Genomic DNA, 14,368 nt, shown 5'->3' with positions numbered 1-14,368 from the left:
AGCCTCCATTGGTTTGTGTTCTCCATTGTTAGTCAACGCAGTTTCTCTGCAGGAGTTATTCCTCAACCTGTGAGCTCTTTCTTTGCTAACAATGGCAGTGAAGTGTTTCCTGTAATTAGCATGGCACAGGTCTGCCTCCTTTCATGAAATAGAGACTAAATAAAGATAGCAAAATCCTCCTCCCTTCAATAGTTGGACTGGCAAGAACAAGTTTGTTTGCAGTACTGTTTTTTTTAACTTTCTCTGGCACAAATGTTGTTTTCCCTTCGTATTTCCTGAGGCAATAGAGGAAAAGTTAATTATTAGGTGGAGTAATTTTAAAGCAAAACAGAGGTAATCAGTGAGTAACCCTAGCATTGCAGCATAGAGATGAAGTGGTAAGTGCCAGTTCTTAATTAGCTGTAGTTAATTATCAGAGGTAAATAGAGAGGTGGCTGATTATGCGTATCCAATGATCGGATTCCAGGTAAGACTATTACTATGACATCAGTGAGAGTCCTTGCTTAGACATTGAGGAAAGACACACACACTCAGACGCACCCACACACACAGACACACAAATATGAACAGCTGCATACCCACCATACATGCAAAACGGAAAGACAAAGAGCAGCTGAGAAGGAGGCGGATGAGGAGGAGGAGGATTGAGGAGAATTGCAAACACAATGTTAGATAACGAGTGTAAGACCAAAAATGAAAGCAAAAGTGAGGAGGCGTGCCAAAATGAGAGTGAAATGCTTAAAAAAAGATACACTTAAGAAGGATAATATGCAAATTCAAACGGATATAGAGCAAGGGATATACCATATGTTAATAATGAACATATTTTCACCTGTAAATGATACAGGAAAACCTTTGGGCGAGTAATTAACAAACATGTTACCTTTATTGACCTGTAATTATGGCTCTCTCCCCTTGGGAAAATTGAAATTTTAGAGGTGCAATGCATCATTTCCCTTTCGCCTTTCGAAATCTAGTAAGTGTTGTCTGAGATATTGCAGGGGATTCAAAGACAAACAAATGAACAAGGCTTTGTACTCTCTTGGGAAATGCAGAGTCATTTAAAAAGGCTGAAAAGCAGCAACAAATGGAGAGAGTCCAACTCATCCATCCTGTGCAGCTTCGGACAGTGCAAAACCTCCTAAAATCCTACAACGGAGACAGAAATCTACAGGAAGTGTAATAATGAGGAGGAGATATTAAGGTGGTTTAAAATATAGGTGGAATAAGACTTACGTGTAAACTAAATATATTTGAGCTGGAAGTGAGTGCAGAGGAGAAGCGGAAGCAGGGACGGACGCAAAATGAATAAGAGGGGGCCGACGAGAGAGTGAGAAAGATAGAAATAGACAGGAAACAAACAAGAACGACAGAGGGAGAGAGGAGAGGCACAAGATGTAATAAGATGTTCAGATGAAGAATAACATACAAATACAGAGATAGATTGGCAGGATACGAGAGTGAGGCTGGATGGAACAAAATAATAAAGAGGCATAGGGAGAAATATGAGTATGATTTAGAAAAGCAGAAATGGATTATTACTGTATTTACCGGACAAAATTTGGAGCAGATGAGAGATAGTCAGAGAAAAATAGCTGTGTGAGAGGCTACGAAAAATGCATAAAAGTATAGTTTTCCAGCAAGATTCTTAGGGACAGACATACACAGAAATAACCATTTGGAGCAAGGTGGAAAAAAAGATGGAGATGATTGTGAGTTAAGGTAGCGACGCTTTGAGAAATGCATACAAGTGTTTTGATCTACAAAACAAAGCCAAAGAAATTTAGGCCGGGAGAGAAATTTGGAGCTAAGTGGTGTGAGAAAGGGAGGGAAGCTTGCATAAAAGTGGGCAGGTGGGAAAGAGTGAGAAAAACAGAAATTGAATAGTGGAATGCAAAAGTACTTTTTTCGAGAGATACAGACAGACGCAGAGAGAAAAAGAGGGAAAGATTGACACTCAAATGTAAATAGGGGAGAAGAGGGTAGGCCGGATGAAAAAGCCGCACACTGGTGGATTCCTCAAAAGCCCCTTCAATATGTATGAGGGGCCGTTCCATAGACTCTGGCAGCCACAAACAAGCGACAGAAAGGAGAGAAGAGCAGCGACGCAGGTTGTGTTGAAAAGAAAGAGGTTTTTTTCTGTCAGCAGACTTTACAGTGTGTCCGGGGTGTCTGAGTCCAGAAAAGAGGACCACCCAGAGGCTCTGTTTACCATCCCCTGACACAACAACACAACAGCCTGCCAATGTATAGGAGGCTCCGACACACCAAAGCACAATTACATCGTTACAAAACGGGAGTGAAAGGGAAACCAACATCATATCGCTAGGTAAACACTCATACAATGGGGTTTTAAACAGAAAGCTTTCAGGGTCCAGCTGAGCACCTTTCTCCACAGGAAATAGGTGGATGGGAAGCTGAATAGCAATGACAAGGTTTGCAGAGCCATGTTTTTTTTGGAAAAGCTGAAGTCTTGATGCACCTGATCCCAGAGAAGAGTCAACATGGTTAGATATGGGAGAGAACGGCGTGTACTCCCACGGATCCCCAAGCTGTGCACGTTTGCTCATTACCCCCTGAAATATGTGGAAATAAAAGTGACGTGCTCTGCCTTCCCCTGAAGAACAGTGTTCTGTCCAAAGTGCCCAGACCTTCCCAGCACTGAAAGGCCCCGGGTAGCCTCAAGGGGGAGAGGGGACATTGGCAGTTGGCATGTCCAGAATAGTGCCATCCTGACTGTCACGCTGACAGCAACAACAAGCGACACATTTGCTAACTAGAGGTTCTACTTCACATGCATGTTCGCTCAACGTCTGCAGTGGCATTGCTGCTGACTGCTGCAGGCAGATGGAAAGTAGTATTCATGTAAGTTTCTGCTTTTTGCAACTTGTTTTGCTGATAGTGTGATAGTAAGAAAAGAAATCATGTACAGAGAGTTACATAATTGAAGGTGGTTTGAGGCTTTGCAGCTGAAACAGCAATAGATGGTGTGAAAAATATGCAGTGATGAGGTCTGGATGTATACACACTGAGAGACAGTGTGGTAAATAGATCGCTCGGGGCTTTTCAGCTGGAACGAGATAGTGTGAAAAAAAAAGCTGCTGCTCCAAAGTCTGGAGGAGCAAAGAGATAGCGATAAATCCTACTGACACAAATGCAGAGCCTATGTGTGCATGCTGAAGATGTGTTTATGTAAGTGTGTTTATGAATGAGCACAGAGAATGCATATGTGGTCCAGGGCATTAAAGGAGGAAATGTCTCTCTCTCGTGCAAGTGTGCTAAAAGAAAATCTGCTTAATAGCAATTACTCCACCCTCCATTCAAACTGGCACATGCTACCACTCTGCCTTATTACTTGAGGAACAAGTGACTTTTACAGCTTCTGACCTCGCTTCCTTTTTTCCATATGAACAACCACCCTTCTGCCACGGCACACTCCCTGAATCAAACCTCTCTCTTTCTTAAGAAAATACGGAGTGGGGAAATGAATTTTATTGCCTCATTTTCCCTCCCTCTGCTTATTGACAAAGGCTCCACACTCTCCCTCAGTGACTTCTGCTCTCCCATTACTTAAAGAGAGTAAGGCAAAATGAATTTTACAGCCTTTGCTCCTATCTGTCTCCTCAGCCCCCGTCCTGCCTCTCATCTGTAGTGGCACACTCCACCACTCTCCCTCTTTCTCATTACTTAACACAAAGATTGGAAATGAATTTTACTGCCCATGCCCTTTCTTCTCTCCTCAGTACCATCCTATAGTCGCTCATGCCTACTGTTTCTTTCCCTTTCAGCCTTAAAGAAGGAGAAAATCAATTTTACAGCACCCTCTCCACCATAAAGTGGCACACTTCAAAAATGTACTTGTTTCTTCTCTTTCTGCTTCTTTAAAAAAGGGTCTAAAATCAATTTTTGGCCCCTGCTTCTGTTTTACAGCCCTGGTCTCCTCCAAAGGAACGGCACACTTCATCCTTCTTCTTCTGCGCCGCTACTCTCGCTGAAAGCCTCACAATGCATTAGCATACAGGTGGTGTCTTTTGTCTGCTTCTGAGGCACACTTCTGCTCTGTATATTGCCCATGTGTCCACTTTGAACGCCCGCCAGTGGAGGTATTGTGAAAGGTCGAGGGTATTAAAAGGTCACTTAAGATAACTGGCCCTTCTGCTGCCACACCTCCTCCGACACCTCCCATAGATAAGGTGAAGTCATTTGTGTGGAGCTTAGCTGCCCCTTCCCTGCCCCACTACTGTGTGAACCCATTCAGCTGTACTGTGCAGGGTTACTGAGTGTATCTGTTTTTTTGATCTTGTTAATACAAAGTTTAAATGTTGGAGCTTAAAATGTGAGCACTCACGTTTGACCTTCAGAATTTATTTTTACTAAGACAGATTATTGTGATTATGGATATTATTTGCATTTGCTACACTCGCAGAGCGCCTTCTCTAGCAGGCAGGTCACAGAGAGCACTGGCTTCAAAACACATCTTTTGATTTCTCTCCTCCCCCAAGACGTGCACTGTTACCGCAACCCTTTTTTTTACATGACTACACACATATCTGCTGCCCAGATGCTACCCAGGCCCCCATCCTCCCTCCCTCCACCACACCTCCCTCCTCCAGCTGCCTTGCTCCACTTGTGGCTGCTGCTCCAGCACCCTATTCATTAACAGCTTCTTAATGCTCCCAGATGGGACGACTGTAATTTATGGTGGCCTCAGTGTGTTTACGTTTGTGTGTATGTGAGAGTGTGTGTATGAGGAGGTGTGTTTATCCATAAAATCTATGCATAGCAGGCAGAATTGTTTATATGTGCAACTGTTTGGAACCAAAGGAGAAAAAAGCGTTATCTTAATTGGACTGCACCTACGATTATTTGGATCCATTTTTCACACAACATTTGCACTCGCTCAAGAGTAAACTGTGAGCATATGCAAATATGTTTGTGCTGATTTCCCTCTTTGCCCTTTGTTTGACTCGAGCAGGAGCACGTATCACTGGAGGGCAGAGCGAGGACAGCGATTAAGGCGCATTTTTCAGGTTTTTACTTTGCTCACTCATCAAGGGGTTTGTCTTCAGAGCTGACCTCAGCTGGAGCAATACACTTTTCCATTCTGCTTTTCCTCGCTGCTGTGTACCACTTTGCACTTGGTACTGTTGAATTAAGATGTCATCCGCTCGTGTGGGAAGTCCCCATCTCCACACAAACTTTAACATATGTGCGCAGTGTGCACGTGCATACGTGTGTGTTTATGTGTAACTGTTTGGATTTTCACTTGCGCATGTATCTTACTGATGTTGCATGCCCAAAACCTCAGTTTACGGATCCTGGCACGCTCATCTCCTCAGATTGCGGGGTATCGATTCCCAGCTTCTCTCCTGGAGGGTGAGGAAGGGTGGAGGTGGTGGTGATGGTTATGGTGGGTGGGGGTTACAGAGGTTACAGCAGATTTGCTGGCTTTGCCAAGGAAAGCCTGTTTCCTAGAAATGGAGAGACAAACACGCACAATACTCGTACAAACAAACACACAGGCAGTTCTCCTTGCCTAAACAAAGCGCACATATACTGTAAAAGCCCACCCGCGTTTGGTTACAGTCAAATGTACGCACACAGCCACAGATACACATAAACACAACCATGTGCACTACACAAACTGAGAATGAAACACAGACATCACAAACTGCTGCGTTAAGAGGGAACTTTCCCCTCCTTCTCTTTGACCAGGCTTCATTTTCTGCACCTCTCTCTGCCAGTACAACAGAACTCCACGCACAGTAAAAATAACCCCTCCAAGGGCCAGTCAGCACTCACTGGGGCCCGCTCTGAAAACACAGGGTGCCCACATCGCCTGTTAGCAGCACCATTTCTATTTGCAGAGACGTGTACGTTGGGTAACAGTCAGGCTCCAGTGGTGGGAACTGCAGGCATGAGAATGTGGCAAAGGATTGTGGGAAGGGATCTTTGGGGGGTTGCGGAGTCCAACGGTTGCACCTTTGAGCACTTATTCCTAATTACTCCGTTTGTGCTCGACATTGCTAATGATTCGCAGACGTAACACACATGTGGAGACGCAGTGAAGAGGCTGAGATGATGGAGTGGTATATGGGGACACTCTACACACCAATATCCTGCCCGCTTATGATGCTGAGCAAGAAAAACAGATGGAAATGAGCACCAGCACACTCCAGCAGGCGTGTAAATATACATATACACACACAGATGTGCATACAGGTCTCAGGGACATAAGCACAAAGGCTGGAAGAAAAACAAACACAGACGGTTGGATTTTTGGTAGCGTCCACACTCTCTTTAGCACGCATCGATGGGCTGTCACATCCAAACACACACACACACACATATGCATACAGGCCAAGTATGTCCTCATCGCCAGCATGCGTAGATAAGTATATGTGTGTGCGAGTGTGTCCTCTCCACTAGACCACAATGTACAGCTGGCAAGGAAAGAGGGACCCAAGTGTGTCGGTGTGGTCAGGTCAGGGGCCCCGTCTCTCTCCATCGTCCAAGTTCTCTCTGCTTTCTCTTCCTCTTGTCCTCCCTTGTTTTTAACCTTGCCTTCCTCTGCATTGGTCACATTTTGGCAACTTCATCTGTCTGTCTGCCTAGTTTGTCCAGACGATGGTCCTTCCCATATTTCTCCCAATGCAAATACACAACACATTCGGATGGATATGTACAAGAAAGTTGAAGAGAAAGAAAGTAGGATTAGACTTTCCTAGAACTGCAGTGACACATATATTTTTCACAAAAATGCAGAGATTTGCATTCAGTTGTACAGTAGAAGCTAGCTCAGTTCACATGCTCGCAAACATCACCCATCCACCCTCCAATGGACATGTCTCTCGTGTGAGTGCTGACCACATTACAAATGCTCAAACAAAACACTCACTGTGTTGTACCAAACACAGTAGACCACAAAAAACACTGAAAAAACAACTTATCTAAATACAGGCCTGGGTCAGGAAACAAAATGACTTGGTTTATCGTCAACAACAAAGACGTGGGGCAGTCACTAGGAGACAAAAAACAAACTAATTCCCATAGAGGATATGAGGACAGTCCATGTCCTGTCTTAATACATCAGTGTGCTTTTAGATGAACAATAGCCCAAAGATAATTCCATGTTTTATGGATGAGGCATCCATTAAAATACAGTTTTCCAAGAATCTCTGGAACAGGTCCCCCCCCTCCCCCAGGCTTCCTCGGTTGTTTGTTATTCTTTAAACCATTTAAAACTGTATTGACATTACAGGGAATATACTGATCAGATCAAAAGTACTCAGTACCGCCAGTTGCAGGAAATGGATGGCATTGAGCTTTACAAACTTGATATAATTCATCAGTCAATTTTGTTTTTGTTAGAGTGCTTGGTGTGAGTTTAGCCAACAGTTGTATGCAGCAGAAACATGCAACTGGTATGACTTTAGAGCAAAGTTTGTACATGATGCATTGGTTTGTGGAAAAAATGGGATTTTTTTTTACCCTTGTCAAGAATAATCATCTTTCTTGTAACTGTTTAGAAACTAAACCAACTGAACAGTTTGTGGTAAACATGATATTCAAAACTGAAGAGTATATTTGTTGATGTTATCATGAGCATTAATCATAAATCCTTTGCTTCAATGTAATGTAAACAAAGTGCCTGGTGTGTACAGGCACGTCTATCAACATGTGTGCATCTTGTGTGAAGAAATGTTGAGCGGCCTGCATGCGTGCACGTTTCATGGGCATGTTATTTGCCTACAGCATGAAGAACAGACACACCTTAGTAAATTCAGCTGGTTGATAACAATCTTTCATCAAACACTGTTCACCTTTTTTTTTAAGGGCAGAGAAACGTGTGATGTGGAGATCCCTGGATCAAAAATAATTAGCCTGGACATTTGGCTCAAAGCTGCATGAAAGCCACTAAAAGATCCTAACTGTCAGGGTTTCGCTATTAGAATGATTTATTCACAGCCGAGCGATGGCCAAAAATGTCTTTATTTCTGGATTGAAGAATCAAATGACCTTGGGAAGTGAAATAATTGGTTGTGTTTGGGGAACTTTGGCTGGAGGACACAATGTCACTTCATTTACAGGCAGCAAAATGATGTGGTGCAAAGTGAAGTCCTGCATTGTTCAATCAAAAATAAGGGGGGTATGTCACCCCTATGTACTCAGAGCTAATTTGAATGAGCTTGCAGTGAACCACCCAACTGATTTTGGCACCACTGCAAGAGAGCAATTTTCGTAGAAATGCAGAACGTAACCAGAAAAAGAAAAAAGAACATGTTAGTTTTTCTTGCAAACATTTTGGCTGTTGATGCGCAAAAACAATGCCATCAAGCCCATCTCCATGAGTTGACATGACAACCAAGAGTGTTTTTCCCCCTTGATGTGTTCCCTCTAGCTTGTTTACTGCTAGTAAGAAATTGAATCTAGCATCAAGTCAAACTAAACATGTTGAGCCATATCTTTGTGGTTTTAGGCCTGACGCTCTCCCTTTAGGTTGTTTGCTTTATCTAACGAAGGATGAAAATCACAGATGTGTTGAATGTCTTTCAAATCTGGACACACCTTGAAGAGCAATGACATGAAGTTCAGGGAATACATAACGACACATACAGTAGCTCTTGGTGATACTGGTTTTCTCTGATGGGTTGACTTATTTCTGCAGTGAAAAGCACTTCTGGCTGCTTTCTCAGGAACCATAGAGCAGGAGAACGTTGTGGTAAAAGCACTCACTCAGAGCCAATACAATCACAAATGTGTTTAAGCAAGTGAATACTACATGAAGGAAGGATGTTCTTAGTGGTTGAACACACTGATTAATGAAGTAGGGTATCCGAACCACCTGAACTGCAGAAAAAAAAAAAATCTACGGCTAACACGCTGCGGTCAGTAGCTTTACATTTATGCAGAGACATGATGTGTTCTATCAACTCATTAAACAATTGGGGGAAAAAATGAAATTAATTCCTTACCCCTTTTCAGGGCTAGATATGTGAATTCACTGAAACCCGTGGGGATTGCGTATAGGGAGTATTTCTTTACATGTATATGATCCCTGCATTTGAATACAAGTTAAAACAGGACAACCTAGCCCAGCCATATAATAATAATAATATTGCAAATTGGAAATACTATTGGCTGCATATCATGTATTTCTTCTTCGTTAAGAATTGAAGCTAAGTGTTTTCACTAAATGTCTGAAAATGTAAATGAACCTTAATCTCTTTCCTTCCTCGAGCGAGTTTCTAGTTTTAGCAGTCAAAATGACACTTAGGTTAAGTCATCAAGTAGAATCATAGGGTGATAATCCTGGAGTCAATGTTATTGTTGTTAATGAGGGCATCGCACATTTAATACCACCGCTGGCTGGCTCAAGGGCTTCAGCACTAGGCTGACCTGACCCAGTTTCAATCAGCAGCTGACCTACTTCTTCTGCTTGACCTGCTGTAGCACAACATGGGGTGCAGGGTCGTCGGCATCGCCACGGTCTGTTTAAGCTTTGCCCACCGTTTTCATTCTCCGTCGAAACTTGTGATAAAAAAAAAACAGGTTTTACCCCAGAGAGAGCTCAGCAGTGTAGATGTTATATGAGAAGCCAAAACATTCACTGAAGAGAGTTAAGCAAGATCAATCTTAATACATTTCGGATATGAATTTATTATTATTTACTATTTTTATTATTTATGGCACAATACCAAAATAAAATACTTTGCATTAAAGATAAGGCTTGTATTTAAGGATATGGATCTCGGGATAGTTTAATACATTTCTTTGTTGAAAAAAAACCCATTTTTGTTAGATTAGATCATAATCTGACAATTTTCAAAAATAGCTACTTACGTTACTTTGTTCTGAGGAAATGTACTGTTTTTGATAAGAGATCATGATTACAAGCATCATTATATATAAGATTTACTTGGCGGCAGACTTAAGCTAATTAAGAAAGCTGGCTCTGTCATCGGCATCAAACTGGACCCTTTTGAAGCTGTGGTGAGAGGAGGACTCTGAACAAACTGTTGTCCATAATGGATAACCCCACCCGCCCTCTCCACCTGCAGCTGGAAGGACAGCGGAGCTCCTTCTCCAACAGGCTGCTCCAGCTCTGCTGTCACAAGGACAGATACAGGAGAACATTCCTGCCCACTGCAATAACACTAAAATAATTCCCCCCTGTCTGGCAGACAACTCACTGCTCCATAGCCTCTCTGTTAACTGGACATAACATGAACACTTACACTTTACATTGTACATTTATATTATATTTTATTTAATATTCCATTGCACTATTTACTATCTGTATATTTATTATTTTTATTTCAAATGTTTTGCTATGCTTCATATTATTCATATATTTCCCCAATTTGGGATAAATAAAGTATTTCTGATTCTGATTCTGGATGACAAAAGATTATTATTTAACGATGTAGGAATACTACATAGTACTGGAATTTGAAAATTATTCAACACTATATGTGTATCTTCTTGGTTTTTGTGTTTTCCCATTACTGGTAACAAGTGTTGCCCTGTTATTTCTATTCTGATTCTATTATTTTTAATATAAGGTCTATGAGTCAACATGGAACAAAAATATTAATATTAACACTGCAGGGTCAAACACCAAAGCAGTCATATGGTTAACTTCTTAATCAGTAGGTGCAATGCATGCAACTGTTTTGTAGCTGAACCAACAACATACCACTATTAATGCATTGCTCTAGGGCACTTTGGCAGTGGTAGCTGGAATTAAAGTGAGACGCTTTTATCGGTTCCTAATGGTCCCCATTAAGATTTACCCAGCAGGGCTGATATAATTTCCCTTCCCTACATGAAAATGGAGTAAACCTGCATGTTAAACTGGTATGGAAAGGCATGACAAATAAGAGCAGATATTTCAGTTTGTTTCGGCGCTCTATGGTGAATGGCACTTTGTTTATGCTTCTCTGCAATCTATGCTGTTCGTGTTTTAGACAGCATGTCAGGTCCTGCAGAGTTTCTCCCAACAGCTGTGTCCAGTTATACTGAATGCATGTATATTTGAAACGATCGGCAACTAAGTTTGATAGATAGCTGCTGGAAGCTGCGCATGTCTGTGAATCGTCTGCACAACTGACATGCAGCTGAAAGGGTCCTGACTTAGACATAACCTCCACAGAGATGGAGATCTGGTGCTCGCTGTGTGCGGTGCTTTGCAGGCCTGTGTGGAAGAGTTAAACACAAAGCCATAAATCAGCCATGACACTACTGCTGCTGATGAGACTATTGGTTTCAGCTGTTTTAGGACATAGAGGAGTATTGATTACTTTTAAAATTGGCATGATCCGTTACAGAGACCTTTGTGTCAGTAAAAAACAACAATGAACATGGCAAGAGAAAACAAGGAAAACGTTAGGAGGATTTTGAAAAATTGAAGAATAAATCAATAGTGTTAGCTTTTCAACAACTTCCCTAGGCGGCCTTTCAAACCTCCAGACATTGTGCAGACCTGAGCATCAAGCATGTTATCTGGGTTAATCCCAACTCTTGTTGCAAGGTTGAAACAGGAAAGAGTAAACTACTAAACATTCAAGGAATAGTTTCACTTTGTTGAAAAAATGTAGTCACTTTTGTGGCTTGAGGTGAGAAGATCGATACAACTACTCTTATGTCTGACAACTACAAGAAAAACAGCAGCCGGTTAGCTGTGCTTAGCATAAAGACTGAAAGAAGGGGGAACAGCAATCCTGGTTTTGTTTAAAGGTAACAAATTGTGCCTACTAGCACCTCTAAAGCTCAATAATAAATAAGTGATATCAAATGGGAGGGAAAGAAACAGCTAGAGGTGCTGTCTTATTGTGTTGCCATTTGACAAATCAGGCAAACCATTCCCCAATGCTAATGCTAAGCTAACTGACTTTCTGTGGTGGCTTCATACAGTGTTTAACACAAAGATGTGCGAGTGGTATCAATTTACATTTTTAGAAAGACTTCCATATGAGGTAACCCGAGTATCTCAAACCACAGTGCTTAACCAACATTATAAAGAAGATTTATACATTAGCGGGAACATTTGAACAATTCCAACAACATATGCACATTCTTTCCTATATCTATAAATTAGACATAAGGTTGAAGACAAAGACAATTTATGAGAAGTATAGACAGACTCACACTGTGTTCACCCTGAATGTTCATATAAATACACGCACTTTGTTGCCTTTTTGTTTAATGTGTCATTATCATTATTTTACTTGAAAGTTGAGTTTACATTCATATGAATCCGTAGATTATTTCTACACATATTCTCTTCTCACATACATGTTACTTTGTAATCATTATCCATGTGGTTGTATGAACACATATACGTACAGTGGCATATGCATTGCCAATATGTATCCCTCTATAAACATGAGTGTGTGTTTAAGATATATGATGGCTGTCCTGGGGAGTGTGTTGTTGTTGTGCGTGTTGCATGCTGCTAAAGAGTTTATGTTATTCCGTTCCTCCTCTCTCCCTCGTTTACTGGCTATTCTGGGAAAATCTAAATTACAGTCTTTCAGCATGTGGTTGGCTTGTGTGGTTCCAAATTTGTACTTAACTTACCCCTCCTGCTCCGTCCCTTTCCCTCCGCCTTCCCAACTTCTCTCATCTCACTTTACTTCTTTTGCTTAAATGACATTAATCCTTCTTTCTCTCTACTTGCATTGCATTAATTCTGCTTTTTGTTAATGGAATTTAAATATGTTTTTAATGTTATGTCCTCTTTGTTGTAGAGAAATCCAAGCAGCAAACTACACATGTCACGATAACATATTGAAGTCATAAAACAAAAGCTTTTCCTTCCTCCTCTGTCTTTTCTCTTTTTCGTTACACTCTATCTCCTTTTTCCTTTCCTCTTTTCACATTTCTTTTTTTCTCTTCTTGTTGATTTGTCCCAGTGCCTGTTGCTGTGCGGATAGAAGTCCTGAACACATCCACGTCTCCTCTAAAAACATATCCTCCCTGCGGCTTTACTCGCTGCTCAGTTTCAGCGCTTCCTGTCTCCCTCTCTAGACCGCCTGTAATTACCATCGTAACCTATGGATCTGCATCCCCTCTCCATTCACAAAACGGCTATTTTTATCTGAGTCTGACCAACAGCACTTTTAGTTTTTTCAGCAGATGACTGTTTGTGCAAGGATTTATGCAAATGCTCAATTAGTGGGACTCTTTGCTTACATAATTGCTCTGCCCCATTCATGCTACCTGTTAAATCTATTCTGGCCCTATGTGCATGACCCCTGAGATATCAGACATGTAATGTGTTCAGTCACTGGATTAAAGTGACAGAATGAAAATAAATTCAAACTCTACGGACACTGCACCTCTGAAATGGCTCATTGCTCTGGCGCACTAACGCGCCCTCTGAGGCTTTTGGCAGTGCTTTGTAATCATCAGTGAATATTTTTTTACGTTTCAGAAAGTTCACTTTTTATTCTGACCTTAAATGCAATGACGTACCAGGCAGCTTTGAAGTCACTCTGATGAGTATAGGCAAAGCAATTTGTTAGTTTTCTCTCACAGATGTGGTGAACATTTAAGCTTAAAAAAAGTCCAAATGAAAGCTCTCAACTCATCAAGCTGACTCATCAAGCTGACTCACAAGCTTCGATTTATTTTTTCTTCTGTATCGTGGAGGGCAACTTCATTTATGTGTTGACACAGACCAGCTTGCTCTCAGAGGGCTCTTCCACTTCTCCTGTTTATACGGGCAGACATAAGCATCAATGCGTGATGCCTCAGTCCAAGTCATTGCACTTTGACATGGAGCATTCCGGACGGGCTCAGTACAGATTATGTTATGATGACCACCTCCGCTGCAATGCATCACATCACAAAGATTTATCCCAAAATAGTACAGAGATTCAGTTTGACACATTCTCAGCGTTGGGGCATCTATATTTAGATTATTGCTTTTCAGGGCAGATTAATGGACTTCTGCGTCTCATTAAATCTTTGGGGTAGATCTGCTTTAATATCTCTGAAGTCTGTTATTTCTGGTCTCTTTCCTTTCAGTGTGAAAGGCAACTGGATCATTAACCGTCTGAAGTGACCAGCTGCCTTCCTCTTTCCTTGTCCTTCAATGGCCTAGGGCCCCAATCCATGTCCTCCTGTGGTACTTGGGCACTGTTTACTACTTCTGAATGCATTCTGCGTGTGCGTTTTCCCCATGCTCGCTTGTGCACCATGAAGGGTGCTCACCACTCACCCCTCTAATCCTGTGGAGGAGAAAGGGGAGAGGCTGCCTCAAGGCCAAGCCCTGCTGGTATGACCGAACACTGTGTGACATTCTCAGCAGCATCCCCTCCGGCTCCGCATGACAGCAAGAGCGGTCACTTTTTTGCCTTCT

The sequence above is a fragment of the Eleginops maclovinus genome, chromosome 13 (assembly GCF_036324505.1).
Source record: "Eleginops maclovinus isolate JMC-PN-2008 ecotype Puerto Natales chromosome 13, JC_Emac_rtc_rv5, whole genome shotgun sequence".
Taxonomy (NCBI): domain Eukaryota; kingdom Metazoa; phylum Chordata; class Actinopteri; order Perciformes; family Eleginopidae; genus Eleginops; species Eleginops maclovinus.
The sequence above is the reverse complement of the archived record's forward strand: the minus strand, read 5'-3'. Positions refer to the sequence as shown.